Source organism: Dendroctonus ponderosae, unplaced genomic scaffold, assembly GCF_020466585.1.
Source record: "Dendroctonus ponderosae isolate FM_Combo_2020 unplaced genomic scaffold, Dpon_F_20191213v2 Dpon_F_20191213_1, whole genome shotgun sequence".
NCBI classification, from domain to species: domain Eukaryota; kingdom Metazoa; phylum Arthropoda; class Insecta; order Coleoptera; family Curculionidae; genus Dendroctonus; species Dendroctonus ponderosae.
The window spans coordinates 27,815,088-27,828,724 of NW_026017110.1; positions in this window are offsets into that span (position 1 = coordinate 27,815,088).

Below are 13,637 nucleotides of genomic sequence, written 5' to 3' on the forward strand. Positions count from 1 at the left end.
TTCTAAAATTTTTCAATAGCTAAATCGAGATTTTTAACTACTTCTAAAATTTTTCAATAGTTAAATCGAGATTTTTAACTACTTCTAAAATTTTTTAATAGTTAAATTAACTCCAAATCTAATCGATGACACGAAATTTGAAAGGAAAACCGAAAATTGACTCCTACGTATGGAAAAGAGAACTTTAATTTTCACATGAAGAATTTCAACGAAGTTCGTATATTTTAAAATCGAATTAATCGAAAGCCCACAAGAGAAATGGAGCAAAAAACAAGCGAACTATTTTAACAGCCTGAACGAAACAGAGAAGCAGAGAAAAGGCTTAGCTCTAGTAAGAAAAGTTTACATTTTTTCCCAGCCCTTTCTACTTTTTGAAGTTTTCGTGTTCCTATTTGTCCTAAATTAACCAGTAGCAATTAGTAATAATTTATCCAGGCTTTCTCCTTTTGTTTTCGCATCATTTTATTTTCCATAACTATTCGTTGATTAAGAAACCAGCAAACAGTTCAATTCCCTTTGTATAACATAATGAAGAGCTCCATATAAGATGAAAGCACTTTAAAAGGGGCGCTTTTCAATTGCTTTCATTAACGGGCACATATTTTCCAAAATATTCAGTTACGTTCTTAATTAATGCTAAAAGCGTCGTAGATATTTTGCACCGGATTTGGTTGAGCTGCTAACTACAGCTTATAAAGGAAGTAATTCGAAAATTGACGCCGTCTCATGCACACCTCTTTGAACAGTTGAAGAAAAGCCGGTTGCAAAATGGGTTAACAAATAATTGTTACTTGAATTCCGCGAAAATTGAAAGTATTAATTTATTGGTCCCTTGAAGGGGTTTTGGTTTATGGGATGTTTTTTCGATTTATTGAAATTCCCAGGGAAATTTACCCGGGATGGTTTATGTTCTGAAAATGCTGGAGAAATTCCGAAAACCCATCTTGTAAAAACATTAAATAAAGCGCTTCAATTCTGCAATAATTGCGATCAGCAAACCAAAAGATTGTCCGTGAATCTGAAAATCTTTGTTTAACGAAATTAATCAACGTTGGAAATTACAAAAATTTAAACGGATAAACGTGGCAAGTACAAGAAAAACATCCATTGTTAAGTGGTAAGACTAGACATAAAATGCGTTATAATACGTGCCATCGAGAACCCAGAAAAGATAATAAAACCCGAAATTATTATTGAAAGTAAACAAATTTGCCAGGAGCTTTAATTTCCAGCGAAAATTACACTCTCAAGAACACTGGTTGTGCGATCTATCCAAACAGCCGTTCGTGTCCGAAAACATCTTTAAATATTTAAGGTGGCATTAGGAGATAATTGCGTTTGTGCAGATCAAGAATCCGAGGGATTTTAGTCGTCTGTTCGAGCGAATGTCTCTTACAGTGTAATCAAAGGCCCCCTCAAATCATGCAGTCGCTTTCTGCATTTTGTTGTAACTCCTCATTGAATGGCATTTCTCGCCCTATTAAATTTACACGCCTTTTTCGTGTTTTTATCCTTCTGAGCCCCTTCACTTTGGAGATTTATTTGCGGTTGAGGTTGGACGTTCTGTGCGGTTAATGGTGGCTTTGTGGAGATAGACGTTATAACTGATAATGCCTCGATATTAGAAAACCCGGCAAAAAGGCTGCAAAAACTTGAAGAATAGATTGAAATATTATCGGGCTTGTTCAAAAATTTTTCGTTCTGCTGCAATCGATTTTCATTAGATGCAAACGTGTGCGAAACGGTTAATAAAAATAATAAAAATAATAAATAAACGAAAATAAAATGTTTATGACTGGCAATCTTAAACGTGAGCCAAAACGATATTTTAAACTATAAATTAGCATATGCATAAAGAATGAACCGACATTTGCGCACATGAATAAAATATTGTGTTAGCTAAACTCTCGGGCTCAAATGGTAGTCTGTTCATGTCATACGTATCAATCAGTCGACGTCCCTTGATCTGAAAGAATCTACTTTGAAATGTACTGTAAATGTAAATGATGATCTTCACTGGAACATGGACCCTGGATGGAACAACACCCATTGTCCGCTAGTTTTATTGGTTTTACAGTATCATTTTTCATGGCATTGGCGAACTACTTGTCATCTTGGAAGTCATCAAGTTCATAGAAGTTGTTAAATCAGGTGCTGACAGTGCGGACATCATTTCCAGCCAAGTGTTTTTGCTCTCGGCCTCGTCTATATGTTCGAAGGACTTCATATATAAATTCAATAAAATTTCTGACAAATTCAAAGCAATTCTAGATGAAGAAGAAACCCTATGGCGATTCGAAAACGATGAATTGATCTCAGCACATCAAAAAGAAATCGAATCCATCAGAAAGTGGAACTGGATCATAGTGGTTTGCAGTACTATTACATCGGTATCTCTGGCGTCCACAGGAGTAGCAATTTTGGTTGAGGGGGACAATCCTACAATAGACGTGGAAGTAAATCAAAAAGTGGAATCGATCATGTTCCCGATGTGGCTACCATTTCCTGAATCGGATTTTAAAGCTTCAGTGGTTGTTATAAAATGTTTATTTGTATCCGTTTGTACTTTTATGTACATAGTTTCCTGTATGATCTTTCTTGCACTAATGATTAATTGTGTTTGGTTATTGAAAATGCAACAGGCGAAAATTCGTAAGTGCAACTGGGACTCGTATGACATGGCAGCAAATCTATCTGCTGATATGACGGGTCTTATTATAAACAACATGCGTGTATTTGGGTAAGACTCAGTGAACATCATCTTATAATTTTTAGCTGAACCTACAAAGTACTATAAAATTACTTCTTGTTTCCAGATTTATTGAGCACGTAGATAAATCTATTAGATATGCTATTTTGGTCGATGATCTCCTGAATTCCATCAATATTGCATCTCTTGCGACGTATGGATCGACTGTAAGTTTGAAAATTAGGCCTGGGTGACTCAATGAATTTTTAGGAGGTGGCGCGGGGCTGCGCAGATGGCCTGGTGCTCCAACCCAAAGCACCGGCGCAGTAACTCGGTTCAATTGCTGGGAAAAAAATTTATGAATTTTGTTTGCATTTGAATTTATTTTAACGTCAGTATTTAAATACTGGCAATATTGAGGCATTTTCTGCGAAAAATTATAAAATCTGTTTTATTAGGACATTCGCCTCCTTCGCATTTGGGACAAAAATTAAATATTTTTTTATCAAAAAACGAACAGAATAAGAGAACGCTTTTAATAAATTATTTGAAGTCTATAGAGTTTGTCAACAAATTGTGGTTTTTCAGTTTTGACTTAATTTTTTACTTGCTTTACTTTTTACTCAAAAAACGCTTTTTTTGAAGACTTTCACCTAGAAATACTGACAATCGGGAAGTCTCACTCGAAAAATTACAATAAAAATTGATATCTTTGTGGGAATTTTACAAAAACATTTTCACTGTCGAAATAAAATTGGTCGGGACTAAAAATGAAATTAATATCTGCAGTTTTTTTGCGAAAATCGTTAAAGTTTTCTCAAAAACGAAATCCAAATACGAAAGTTTTGAATCAAAGGGCAAAGAAGCCGGTGATTTCTAATGGATTTCTGACAATCATGGGGTCTTTTCAGCAAAACATTACAGAATACATTTAAATAGAAACTTAGCGTCATTCATCGCTTCGTAGGGGTTTTAGAACTCTATTCAGCTTCGAGTTTGGCACAAAATGCAAATACTTATATAGATAAATTTATAGCTTTGTAGAAATTTGACAAACATTTTTTCAGTGACGAATTCGGGACAAAAACGAAAATAACTTCTTCCCGTTTTTTTCAAAAAATTTTTAAGGGTTTTTCAAAAAACTCAGAAACAGTCAGAAAACTAAAAGTTCCGGTTTTCCCGTTTTTGACTAAATATTTTCAGGGAATCGTTTCTAAATAACTCGGTGAATTGTTAGGATTTAGCGCAGTGCTTCGCAAATGGCTTGATGCGCTAGCCCAACGCCTTGGCGCAGTAACTCAGTTCCGTTGCTGGTAACACTTTACCCATAAAAAATGTTGATGGTCTTTTTTTAAATGTTAAAATACCAGTCTCGATCATCGGTAAATGAAGTAAAACTCAACACAATGTTACCCAGGTGTATTGAGAATACACGTTTTGTAAATAATAAATTATTTGTTACCAACGGGGATTTTAATTGACAAACTAACATAGACAAAGTGAAACAACATATACATAACTACATTCAATCGCAAGCAAAGCCCATTTCAATAGAAACCATACAAGAACAACTTTCACTAGCCATAGGAAAATTTAGCCCAATTCATACTGAGATTCATAAAACAAAAGAGAGAACTGTACAAACTATATACATACACTTAAAATAACGACCTAAAAAAGCCACTGAACCAACTCAACAGAAACATTAAAACTTTGATTGGACAATACCGACAAGACAAATAGCTAGAAACCTGTAAGAAAATACAAAAAGACAAATGCAAAACATACAGGCGAAAAAATAAGAAACTAGCGCAATACGAAAAAAACTTACACTACTGACACAATTGACGGCAACGAAATAGAACGTTACACACAAAGATAATTCGTCGGACACTATCAAAAGGCTTTCAGCATATGGACAAACCCTAACTTCGACAGTGACAACTGGAACATGATCAATGACTGGTACTTGAACTACTTTAACAACTCACCAAACTATACTTACAAACTAATCACAGACACAGAGTACGATGAAGCCCTATGACATATCAAAAACACAGCACCGGGAAAAGGCAAAATAAAGGCAAAACTCCTGAAAAGCTTAACCCAAGAAACCCACAAAATCATACTTACTGAAATCAACAACTGCATCAGAAATAACAAAATTCCGGAAACATAGAAAAGTGGTGTAATAATTCCTATACCTAAAAATGGACGAGACGGTACACAACTGGAAAACTACAGACCTATTACATTACTCCCTGCGCTGTGCAACAACAAACAACTCACCTAACTGACGGAAAGTCGGCATGCCTACTCATGGACATCAACAAGGCTTTTGATAGTGTCTGGTATAGTGGCTTGCTATACAAACCATACAAACTCCACACACCACCATATCTACTACACGCCATAAAGAACTTATTAGAAAACAGACAACTACAAATACGAATTGACAATACACTATCCTTTTCTTTTTCCCCTGACCAAGGACTCCCTCAAGGATCCCCGCTCTCACCCTTTCTCTACAGTATATACTACCATGGCATATACAATTACAACTTACTAGACAAAAATCAAATCGACAGAACGGCATACATATTACAATACGCTGACGACACGGCACTTATTGTACACGACAAAACTACTGAAAAGCGACTGAAAGACTGCAAATACTAGACAACAGTGATATGGTTCTATAAATTGAGACTAACGCCAAACGCAACAAAAAACCAACTTCTGCTCACGAACCACAGACTCAACGCTGACTCCCCTACAATAACTGCAGACGGCCAAACGACACACCCAAAAAACGACGTAAGGTACCTTGGGATCACAATCGACCACAAACTCAAATTCAGTAAACACACACGAAACATCAGAACAGAAACGATAAAAAGAACAAAACACGATCGATCACTTACATACAAAGACAAAGGAATTAGTACAAATACCGCGACAAAAATATACAAAGTGATCGGCAGACCCCTCTTGGACTACGGACATATACTCATGGCCAACGGAACAGAAAGGACAAAACGATACGTACAAACAACAGAACAAATTGCACTAAGACCAATAACACGAATAAGACACCCCCAAAACCCACTGCACAACCCTTTCAACCAATTACTATACGAACGCACAAACATGACAAAAATTTGCCACAACTGGACAAACGACCCCTACAACTGGACCATACTGAATCCCCTTTGCCTAACAAGACAGACAAAACACTCCCGTTTTCGTACCCCAACAAATACTTCTAAATTAGACCTAGATTTGTATGAAAAATTTGTATTTTCTCTTTTCTCGTTCAATTTAATTTCTCGTTTTAACAATGATTCCTGTTTATAATTAAATTTCGTTTTAATGCAGGTGCGAAGTGGAAAATTGGTATCTTCGGCGTGTTTCATACTACTGCAAATTGCGCAAGTGTCGCTTTTGGGATGGTTTGTAAATGACATCAGAATGCAGGTGCAAAGAAACAGTTTTAAATGGCTAAAAAATTATATGATATTTTGTCGTAGAGTCAAGCTACAGCTGATGTAATTTACGATATGAATTGGCATTATCTAGGCGTCAAAAATATGAAAATGTTCCTTATGATGCTTACGCAATATCAGCATATTTCAGTGATTTCCATTGGACCTTTTAGACCGATGACTATTGACACCGTTATATCAGTACGTGCCCAAATTCCGAAAATTCCACTTTTTTAGGTTTAAATAACTTGTAGGTTATCAAAGCTGCTTACTCTTACTTGATGCTGCTGAAGTCATTCAACTAGTTAAGTACATTTGATCCTGGACACCTAGTAAATATTAGTTGGAATGTACTTTAATTATCGCAATTAACTTTGATTAGACGCCTAGTTGTTTATGGTAATGTTACCCTTAGATAAGCCTGAATAAAACTAGAACCAGCAATAGTAATTTGATGTTTAAAATAGCAATTCGAGCTAGCAGAGATAGGCCTCAGTGAATTTAGCAGTTGGCTCAGTGATGGCTTCTCTTACTTGATCCTGATGAAGTCATTCAACTAGTTAAGTACATTTGATCCTGGACACCTAGTAAATATTAGTTGGAATTTACTTTAATTATCGCAATTAACTTTCATTGGACGCCTAGTTGTTTATGGTAATGTTACCCTTAGATAAGCCTGAATAAAACTGGAACCAGCAATAGTAATTTGATGTTGAAAATAGCAATTCGAGCAAGCGGAGTAGGCATGGGTAACTCAGTGAATTTAGCAGTTGGCTCAGTGATGGCTTGGTGCGTCCACTCAACGCACCGGCACATCAACTCGCCGAGGCAATTGCGTTGCAGTCACTCTTTTGATAAAACGTTACTCATAAAGATCATCTTTTCTTTTTACTGTTAAAAGGACATTTCGACAAATCGGTAAACTGTTGCTTCTAAAGGATGTGGAGACTTTGTTTTGTTATGTTGTTAAGAACGCCGAAACGAAAAATACTCTACAAGTTCAGAGTTATGCGTTCAGTACCAAAGAGTGCGCTATAAATATAGTCAACATTTCTTCAAACCTTCAAAAATTGATTCAAACCACATATGGACATGTGGCACAGACCCCCAAAGAGCAATTGACAATACCCGGGAGTACGTACATAAAAACCCGAGTTAACTATAGTGCATCTGTCCACGTAACGTTTGCCCACATTCTAGGAGTCCCACAATCTTTGTCCAACAGATTCCACAAAATGACACCGTGAAATGCCTGGGTATGCACCTTGATCACAGGCTAACCTGGCAAAATATATCCAAACAAAAAGGACACAACTGAATTTGACCATTAAAAACCTTTCATGGCTCATCGGATACCGTTCCCAGCTGAGCTTAAACAACCAGATTCTAATATACAAATGCATAATCAATCCAATATGGATATTTGGCATCTAGCTATAGGGAACTGCCAGCAAATCGAATATGGACATCCTCCGACGGTTACTGGAGATTATCCAAACTTACGCCCAAGGTCTACTGTGCCAGAACCAAATCTGATCATTACATGCTAAACTTCGGGTCTCATATGTGATGCTCTAAAGTACACTTTCAGATGAAAGAACAAAATATGGTATTCAGAAATGGCGTTATTGAGGTCATCGACAACGTTTTTCGCATAAACATGCCAATATTTTTTCACACCTAGGTAGCCCTTAGAATTGCAATAAGCTTTTATTTAAAATAAATTTATTTGTCTATTTTGGCTTAAAAGTTATAAACCTTCAAAGTGGAAAAATGGCCCACCTAAGAAACCAGTCCTCAATAGCGCAGGTTATTTAAACCTATTACCTCCCCCGCATACGGCACAAATTGTACACTAATACTTAAACAGCCACTTTGCAGATAGGTGGATGGGAAATGATGGACAAATACAATGGCCACCGTAGTCCCCAGACTTGACACTTTTAGATTCTTTGGAATATTCTAAAAACAACCCCTTCATGTTTATAGAACCCCTTCAACAAGTGCAGATCACTTAAACAAAAAAAATTACATTGTCAACACAGGTTTACATTTTACTTGTTGTACAAGTTGAAGTCTCCTTCAAGTGAAGAAGTGTACCTTAGAGCATCACATATGAGACCCTACGTTTAGAATTTAATGATCAGTTTTGGTTCCGGCACAGTAGACCTTGGGCGTCAAGTTTGGATCACCACTCATAAACTCATTTTTGGAGCCTCGAGGATCCGAGAGTTGTTCGAAAGGCAAACTTCCAACATAGGTTCTCTTTCAATTTATAGGCAGGTGTTATAGGGGATATCTTGCTAGGATCGATTATTTTACCAAATAGGTTAAATAGCCATAATTATTTAAATTTTCTACACGATCTGCAAGAACTGCTTGAGAATATTCCCATAAGCACTTGGTTAGAAATGTTCTTCCAGCATGATGGGGCCCCAGTCCACTTTAACTAACCTGTGAGAAATTGACTAAACCAACCTTTTCCAAGCAGGTGGATAGATCGAGGAGGCCCAGTAAACTGGCCATCTCGAGCGTCTGATCTGAACCCTTTGGATCATCATCTGTGGGGTGATATGTTCAATATTACTTATGACACAGAAGTAGATAGCGCAGAAAAGCTTCTAAGGAGGATTTGCGCGCCCGGAAATCAAATAAAATAATCCGCTTTTAAAATTCTCGGTGCCACCCAACATATTAGGAAAAGGTCCGGAGTGTGGATTCAATAAATAGGAAATTTGTTTGAAAATTTAGTCCAGTAAATTAGTACAGTAAAAAATAGCAGTGAGGTTTTGAAAGTCATTTAGTTGGAAAATGGTGAGCCTGAGCGAAGTAAATTAAGAGTACCTTTTCTTCGTAAAATACTTCATATTTCCACAATTTGTAAAATAAACATTGACTTATGGTCTCAGAAAAAAGTTAAAGCTTTTTTTGCACTTTTACCACCCAAATGATACGTCTATGATGTAATTCTGACAGTTTCAGTTTCAGATCTCGATTCAGCATATCAAAATTACTAAAGTTCCTAAAATTTACGTTATGAGGTTGTACCGTTTAGAACTAATTTACAAAAAACCCTACTACTAGGTCCATCTTCAATCAGGCGTACCTCCGTTAGTGAGCATTTTTCGATACATGTTCAATAGAAAAATTGATATTATTTTTTAGAGCTGATTGCACTGTTTCAGATGTAAACAATTAATAATTCGAGGTTATGAGTTTCGAAATAGGTTAGGTCAACGATTCCTGCTGAATTTACCGTTTATCCTTATCTATCTTTTTGTCACTTTCTCTATTTATCCATGGTTACCGAAGTTTTAAACGATTACGACGCAACAGGTATTTACGTAATGTTAATTAGGCAGATTACCTTGAAAAACATTGTTGACGTTTTCCTAACTTAGTTTTTTGTAAATTTCTCAATTTTTGATAACAATTAGTTTTTTTACTATATTTTCTGTACTCCTAAAACACCACCAGACAACACCTCCAGAGGCATGACGCCAATTTTGATCACCCTGTATAGAGACTAATCTGCAGTTTGTTTTTGTGATCTGCTAAACCCTTTATTTGCAGCATTTGGGAATTAATATTCATGGGATCGCTTTCCGAAAATTATTTTTTTAAAGTACCTGCATTGCTAACTCAGAAAATATTAAGCATCAGTTGTGTTGATCGACAAGATAAATGTCACTCTACTTACTAAAGGGTGGTCCTATCCATTATGCACGATGTTAATTCTGAATTCCACATTGACGTCAAGTTTTTTGCCCAAGTTAATTTGACATTTCTTTGCTTCAGTGTTTGATAAGTTCAACCATGGAAAGGCACACAATCGAGCAGCGCGTTAAGATTGTTGAAGCCTTTTACGAAAATGGGTGTTCATTTTTTTGGTCAGCATAAGCGACGTTCCTCATTGCTGTCAACTGTTCCTTATGTGTCCACAATCGGCAGAATTTTGCGCAAATTTCAGCACGCCGGGTGTGTGGATAATGCGAAAACACCTGTGCATGCTCGCACTGTCCGCTCTGCGGAAAACGTTGCAGTTCTTCGCGATAGTGTGGCGGAAGAGCCGTCACCCTCAACTCGTCCAACAAGTGAACATCTGACGAACATCACTGATGCGAAGTTTTAATAAAGATTTGAATTTACACGCTCAAAAGGTTCAACTGACTCAAGATCTGAATCCTACTGCTCAATTCAAGCGTCGTCAATCCGCCGAATGGTTGAATGAACACAGAAATTAATGGTGACACAAAGAAAATCATCTTCAGCGACGAGACACACTTTTACCAGAGTGGATTCGTTAACAATCAGAATTTCCGCATTTGGGTAAATGAGAACCCACGACCGATTATTGGAAATCCGGTGTATCCAGAAAAAGTTACTGTTTGGTGAGGTTTATGAGCTGGCGGCGTCATCGGGCCGTACTCCTTCGAAAATTCTCTCCTTCGTTATTGGCCACTTCAATGATGTGATTTGACACATTTAAAAGAAAAAATGTACGTCAATAAGCCAAGAACAATTCAAGAGTTTAAGGATGACATAATTCGGCACATTAACGACATTCAACCTCAATTATATCTTAGTGGCATTGAAGATATGGAGTATCGGAGTATGCCACCGAAGCCGTGGCTAGCATTTGGCCGATATTTTCTTTCACGCATAATTGTCATAGATCTTTCTATCGTAATCAAAAATATTGGGATAATTGTCTGAAAAGTTTTTGTTTTATTAACAATTAACATCGTGTGTTTAGGTTGGATCACCCTTTAATCCATCCGTTAAACAAAACTAGGTCGAAATTTAAAATTGAATCAGGTAAAAAGAAAATATTTAGGACTAGCACCCTTAAACGTGCAGTAAATTGATAGTTTAAAACATAAAGAACCTTATGCATAAAAGATGAAACGACGTATGTAGGAGCACTTGAAAAAGACTTGAAAAATGTCGGTTTTTCTTCCCACATACATAAAATATTTTTTTTACTAGACCCTCCGTCTGAAATGGCTCTCTGTTCATTTAAGTTCTACGTGTCAATCAATCGACGTTTATCAATCTCAAAGAATCTGCTTCGAAATGTACAATAAACACGAGAGTCTGATTGACATGTTGAAGCCAATGATGATGTTCACTGGAACCTGGAGACTGGAGGGCATAAAATCCACTGTTCAATTGCTTTACTGGTTATACAGTCTCATTTTTCAGGGCTTTGGCCTACTATTTGTTGTCTTGGTAGTCGCCAAGTTCATAGAATTTGTTCAATCAAGTGCTGACAGTGCGGACATCATTTCCAGCCAAGTGTTTCTGCTGTCGACCACTTCTATATCTGGCAAGGTCCTCATATATCAAATCTATAAAGTTTCTGACATATTCAAAGCTATTCTGGATGAAGAAGAAAACCTGTGGGGTTCCGACGACCATGAATTGATATCAGCATATCAGCAAGAAATCAGATACATCAGAAAATGGAATTGGGGCATCTTGTTAAGTAGTATTTTTACGGGGGCGGCGCTGATGTCAGCAGGTGTAGCTAGTTTGGCGGACAATCCTACCATTGATTCTGTTTCAAACCAAAAATAAGAATGGAGCATGTTCCCGATCTGGCTACCATATCGTGAATTAGATCATAGAGCTTCAGTGGTTGCTCTAAAATGTATACTTACATTCGTATGTGCTTCTTTGTTCGTAGTTTCCTGCATGACCTTTCTTGCATTAATGATTTATTCTGTTGCGATATTGAAAATGCAACAGGCGAAAATTTGCAAGTGCAACTGGGAATCGTATGACATGGTAGCAAATCCATCCGTTGATATGAAGGCTCTTATTATAACCAACCGACGTGTTTTCGGGTAAGAGTCAATAAAGATCATTGCATAAATTTTAGCGAAACTACACGCCGCCTAGAGATTGTCAAATTTTAATCCATTTCCTGTTTTTAGATTTATTAAGCGTGTAGATAAATCTATTAGATTTGTCGTTTTGGTTGATGTTGTCCTAAATGTCATCAATATTACTTCAGTTGCGACATACTTTTCGCATGTAAGTTTGAAAATACATGTTTCGTTTAAGTAATAATTTCAATGTTCCCAAATGTGCTTTTGATTTAGTTGATTTAAAATTAGCAAGTATCAAGCAAACGTCATTCTTTGTTTAATTTTCACACGAATCGAAAGTATTCATATATATTCTTACTTCATATATATTCTTACATATTCTTTGTTACATATCATCATATGACATATCTTCTTGTTTCATATTGTCTCATACATATTCTTCGTTATTTAGTTTGGTCCATTCTCCATCGTTGGGTTATGTTAAATTAATCCATGTGGTTAAATAGTTTCAACCCAATAAGAAAAAATTACTAAATAATCGAAGCAAACTTTCAAAAAAACTGCAGTGAATTAAATTTGAATGTCTTGAAGACAAACTTTATTGGATTAAATTGAATATGCATTGAAACCAAAAATATCGCATATGACAACAATTAGTAAAGTGCTAATCTTTGTTTATTACCTAACTATTGAATTTACAAATATTTTCTTAAACAATTTTTTTCTGTCTCAAAAAAAAGTTTCGATTTCAAATGCATTATAATTTAATCGGTTTTCAGGCAATAATACTGAACACTGAACTGAACATTATATTTGTGCCGAATGTTTACTTAGATAAAACTGCGTGAGACAGACTTTTTATACTGTCATTCAATTTTGTGAAACATAACATCGATCCATTGAAAATCTGGAGGTAGATTTGTAAGCAAAATGTGTATTTTGTCTTTTCTCATTCAATTTAATTTCCACTTTTAACTACAATTCCGGCTTCTAATGTAAAATAATTTCACTTCAGGTTAGAAGTGGCAATGTGGTGTTTTGCACGTGTTTCTTACTAATGCAGATTGCGCAAGTGTTAATTTTAGGATTGTTTGCAAATGACATCATAGTGCAGGTGAGAAGACTCAGTTTAAATTGGCTACGAAATCCGTTGAAAAATCGTTGTAGAGTCGAGCTACAGCTGCCGATCTTTATAATATAAATTGGCATTATTTGGACCTCAAAAATAGGAAAATGTTCCTTATGATGCTTATGCAATATCAGCATGTTTCAGTGATTTCTATTGGACCTTTTGGCCCGATGACTGTTGAATCCGTTATCACAGTAGGTGCCCAAATTGAAAACTTTTAGTTTTTTATATTCAGAACTTGTAGGTATTCAAAACTGCTTACATGATGCTGATGCGGACATACAAATAGTCAAATACGTTTAATCCTATGCGCCTACCAAATATTAGTTGGAATGTACTTTAGTTGTAGCAAGCCACTTTGATTAGACGCCTAGTTACACACGAATTAACTAATGAGACCACCATACAAACTTCTTACTGCTACTTAATCTACGGATCCTTAGTGCTAACATCGCTAGAGTGTCTAACACTCTGTGTACCTTAAGATAACATCGTATGAC